At 42.6% G+C, this 5,297-nt stretch overlaps 1 non-coding gene across 1 annotated transcript; it reads left to right on the top strand.

Moving 5' to 3' along the window:
* The first annotated feature begins 2,404 nt into the window (after positions 1-2,404).
* TRNAR-CCG lies at positions 2,405-2,476 on the top strand. The gene has a single exon. It is a non-coding gene; the product is annotated as a tRNA-Arg (tRNA).
* The last annotated feature ends 2,821 nt before the right edge of the window (positions 2,477-5,297 follow it).

Below are 5,297 nucleotides of genomic sequence, written 5' to 3'. Positions count from 1 at the left end.
TCTTTACCACTGAGCCACCTGGGAAGCCCCTTTATTGTTGACACAAGACAACAAAAGATCCTGAAGCAACTTCTAAACCAAAGAATCCATAAATAATGTCCTATATTCTTGAATATGTTTTAACACCTTTTTTTAAAAAAAATTACACATTCAGTGTAACCTCTTAACCACAAACTCCTGTTCCCAGACCATCTCATATGAAGAAAAAGGAGCCGCAAAAAGTTTAAATTATCAGAGAGATGATACCCTAAGGAGAGAAGCCGAAACCAAAACCCTGGTTTTTCAGGGAAATTGAGTGAAAAATAAGGAAGCAAACTGGAGAGTAGAAGAAGGTGAAGGGGAGCTGTAGGAAAAACAAAAATGAATGAAAAGTACAGGTGGGATGACTGTGGGCTTTGGTTGGTTTCCTGAAAGACAGGGGTCTGCTCTTGTGGTGGGGTAGGGGGAGAATGATCAATCCCACAACATTTTCCAGAAAATGTCAAGGAATTCATAGGCCCCCTCAGAGCCTCTCTAGCACCCTAGAGAAAACAACAACAGGAACATCTTTGAAGCCGACAGTAGTGTTTGGTCAAGATATTTAGGAAACAGGAAACTGGTGAAATAGACAGCTGGGCCCTTCAACACAAAATCACCGCCACAGAGTATTCTGTTTCAGCGAAGGCAGAGGAGTCTGCTACTAAATCCAAACCCAGGCCTAGCTGTAGTTTTATATCCCTTTATGTTTTCTTTAGAGATGTTCCATTAAGAATAAGGTCATTCTTTGAAGTTTTAAAATGTGGATATCATTTAAAATTTTTTGATGCTTCTAACTCAATAATTTCATGTAGTCATAAAAATAATTTGTGTTTAAGTGCTCTCCAAGGATTCTGTTCCAAGAGCTGCAATTCCTTTCATTTGGCCTAACGCCTGGGTGACATTTCCCTGCTAAGGGTCCCCAGTGGGTTCCAACTGGACCATGTGAGTCTCTGGATGATCTGAGTTTACTGTATGTTGAGTCAGTTCTACTTCTAGCATTGCCGGGTCAGAGAGAGAACCAGATGCCAAGTTTACTTGGGGGATTGAGACTTCAACGTTTCCAACCTTTGTGCCAGAGAGGCTACCTTCTGAGGGATCCCATTCCAAAGAGAGTAAACAAACTCTGGAAAAATGTTCAGCCTCACTGGTAATTAAGGAATTGTAACTCAAACCAATCAGTTATTACTCTATAGCATGTGTTGGAGAGAAAACAGTATTATTCCCAAGATTGATGGCACTGTATTTAGGTACAATCCTTATCGAGTTGAATATCTTAGTAATAGAAAGAATGGTAAATACATTTATTCACTTTGACTCAGCCATTCCATCTTTAGGAAAACTTGAAATGAGTGAGAGAGTAGAAATGATATATACCAGATTGTTTCCAGCAAGTGAAACAAGAAACAGCCAACAATAAAAGATCGGTTCTCTAATTATGGCTAGTCCATAGGGAGCACTGTGATCTCCGTTGACAATAGTAATTCTACCCCCAGGCCAGTGTGGGCTTGTAAATTGCCATACGACTTGATTCTGGCCACTACGACAAGAGAAAACATTTTCTTAAGAGTTTTGGGAGAAAGGCATCTTCCTCCTAAGAAAAAGTTCATCTTCCAAAGAGGAAGAAATGATTTATCTTCTAACTCTGGGCACGGTGCTGGATATGGTCCCTGGCACAGCTGCTGTCATCTTGGATATACCAGAGGGGAATTCAACAGCAAGAGGAGCTCCCTAGAGAAATGGAAAGCCTGGGTCCTTGACAGGATAACAGCACTGAGCCACTAAGTCAATCAACCCAAAGCCTCAACTTCCATTATATATGAAATATCCCATAGCTGTGAAATATTCAACTTTCTTATAACTTAAGCTAGTTTGAGTTGAGTCTTTCTGTAACTCACTGCCAAAGGAAACTAACAGGATCCAAATTAATTTAATTTTGCATTTCCATAACAGGGAAGATTAATGTAAACTTATGGCAAGTATTTGTCAATAATCTTAAATAAGACAGTTGAATCCCCCAAAGCACAGCCAATATAATTGTAATTACATAAAAACCATGAATATATCTATATCTGTATGTTATGAATAGTACTAATAAGAAATCGTTTATCAGTTAAAGAAAGTAAACTATTAAACATTGCAAAGTTTTTAATTAATATTCTAAGTGCTACCTTCTATAATTTTTGTTCACATCATTTGTCAAGAAGGTGAGCCACCAAAGGTGAAGGGGCACATCGAATTCATCCCAATTTCAAGAAAATTTGCTAGAATATTTTTCATTTTATATACATCAGGATGGATTTGGTTCTGTTCTAGTAACAGACAACCCAGAATTTCAATGCCTTATAATGTATTATAACTTGCTTAGTTATATATAACTTGCTCGGCTTCCCTGGTGGCTCAGAGGTTAAAGCATCCGCCTCCGATGCGGGAGACCCGGGTTCGATCCCTGGGTTGGGAAGATCCCCTGGAGAAGGAAATGGTAACCCACTCCAGTATTCTTGCCTTGAGAATTCCATGGACAGAGAAGCCTGGTAGATTACAGTCCACAGGGTCGCAAAAAGTTGGACACGACTGAGCGACTTCACTTTCCTTTCATAACTTGCTTAGGCTACAGTTGACTGGCGTTAGATGGAGGGGTGGCATCATACTGCTGATCAATTACTCAGGGACTCAGACGAACTCGGCGACCACCATTCCAACCGTTGATTGTCACTATGCCAGAGATTAAAAAAACATGCAAATTGAGTTCTGGATTTTAATGCTTCAGCTACATTATCTCCACTCTAGTTTCATTAGCCAAAACAGGTCACATGGCTTTGCCTAATTACAAAGGATGATGGAATGTGCAATCCTCGAATGTACCCGGGAGCCCGAAATATTGGCAAACAGCCCTAATGACTACAACAGGATTACAACAAATGCCTGGTTACATTATATGTACAGGATGTAGACTTTTTTCTTAAACCCCAGAGGTAAGGGAGAGATGAAGCCTCTATGTAAGCAAAATTAGTCTGCTGCTGCTGCTGCTGCTGCTACGTCGCTTCAGTCCTGTCCGACTCTGTGCGACCCCACAGACAGCAGCCCACCAGGCTTCCCCATCCCTGGGATTCTCTAGGCAAGAACACTGGAGTGGGTTGCTATTTCCTTCTCCAATGCAGGAAAGTGAAAAGTGAAAGTGAAGTCGCTCAGTCGTGTCTGACTCTTCACGACCCCATGGACTGCAGCCTACCAGGCTCCTCCATCCATGGAATTTTCCAGGCAAGAGTACTGGAGTCTAGTGAGACATAAAACATCCCCTCACATGTTTTAAATACATGCCCAACTTTACCCGGCAATTGATTCCTCAGGGTTCATATGGTTGCTAGAACATGTGGTTCAAGTCTCAGCCTATTATAAATGTAGTGGAGACTTTTGCATCATTCCTCAAGTGCTGCCATGAAAGACCACCAGACAGCAAAGAGATTCATCGTTACAAGAGATCTCCCTTGCAAAATATGCTTACATCACCAAAAGCAACCAGCCATGAATCTGCCTGCTAGGAGATACCCAGCCCTTCTCTCTACTGCCTGCTATCTTTCTGCATATGTTTGGGAAGTTTTTAACCTTTAACTTTCTGGACTGAGATCAAACATAAATTCTGAATTGTGAAACTCAGAGTGAACTTATCAGAGTTCATTCCTCATTTTGTTTCCCTATTCTTTCATTACATGACTTAATTCTTCAAAACTTTAACTTGACTCCCCAGGAGCACAGCTTTTCCCATTTCCAAGTTGTGAACCTTCCACTGTTGAACTGCCATTCTTCTTTAGCTACTTTCTCCAACAGCCCATAAAAATCATAGAGGATCACCGGCTGCTAGAAGCCTAAACTTTCAACCTGAAGCCTATGTTGGATCCTCCCAGCCACCAGAGGAACAGGCAAGGATCCTTCTCAGGGGACTCTGTGTCTGAGAGCAGTCCAGTAGCAGTGATCTAAGAGCATGGCCCAGCCTTGGGCTATGGAGATGGACTAGCAGCTGATTTAAGGAAATGGCAACCCACTCCAGTAGTCTTGCCTGGAGATTTCCATGGACAGAGGAGCCTGGCAGGCTACAGTCCATGGGGTCACAAATAGACACAAGTGAGCAACTAACAATTTTAGTTTCATTTAGATGGGAGAAAATTGGTTTGACTGCCTCTTGGTGGCAGTTGGTGCATTCCTCATCGAATTCTATAGAGATAATTTTACTTTTCCCAGAGTATATCAACCAGAGATTTTTAGATTATAAGTATCAGGAACCTTCACTTACACCAGATTTTTTGAAAAATAAAAAATAAAAAAGGATTTACTTATTGGCTCATAAAATATTCAGGGGTAGGGCTGGTTTGAGGCAAAGCTTAATCCAGGGGCTTAAGTGATATCACTGGGATGTGATTTCTCCTTCTCTTTTTCTCAGCCCTCCTTTCTCCATCCTGGCTTGCTCTTCAACAGATTTTTCCCTCGTGAGTGTAAGGTGGATGCCAAGAGCTCTGCGGGCCACATCTAGTTCTCAGCAGACCCAGCAAAAGCCTTGAGCTCCACACACTGACAGGTCAACACACTGACAGGTCACGGGCGTCCCCCAATCAAGGCATCCATCATTGGCCTGGAGGATCAAACATGCAAGCTGACTGTGGCCAGTCAGGCTTGCCCCTGGGGGTAAGGATGGGGTTAGGACTCCCCAACCTGTGGTAGTGGAGAGGAGGACAAGTATGTGTCCCCAGAAGAAATCCAGGGTGCTCTGATGGAAAGAAGGTTGAAGAGATGCTGATAACCCAGACATGCAGGCAGCCTTTCTTGGACTCAGTTCCTTATCTTTGTCTCCTTCAGAACTGGCCTTTCTTTTATTTCAGTCTGGGTGGTTGGGAAGTGGGCGGGGTCGGGGGAGGGGGGTGGTGGTGGATGGTGTTAGTGAAGGTTTCAGGCACTAAGAGCCACGTTTCCTTTTTAATGGGAACTTCCCGAAGACCCAGTGAGTCAGAAAGAAGAACCTTGGCCTGATGGTCTAAACCCCTCAGGCTGGGTCTCAGCTCCGAGACCTTAGGTAACTCACTTCATGGACTTAATTTTCTTATTCATGACTGACAGGGATGGACTATATAATCTCTGGATGCAGTGATTTTTGTTTGTTTGTTTGTTCAATGACATTAGGATAGGATTGCAAATCTTACCCAGGGTGTCATGGCTGACACAAGGTGTCAACCCCACCCTCTGATTCCAAGTGGAAAGGCTCTTTCTGGAACACCACAGCTTATAAATGA

Source organism: Oryx dammah, unplaced genomic scaffold (genome assembly GCF_014754425.2).
Source record: "Oryx dammah isolate SB20612 unplaced genomic scaffold, SCBI_Odam_1.1 HiC_scaffold_4, whole genome shotgun sequence".
Taxonomy (NCBI): domain Eukaryota; kingdom Metazoa; phylum Chordata; class Mammalia; order Artiodactyla; family Bovidae; genus Oryx; species Oryx dammah.
Note: the sequence above shows the minus strand (reverse complement) of the source record. Positions and strands in the feature narration are given on the sequence as shown.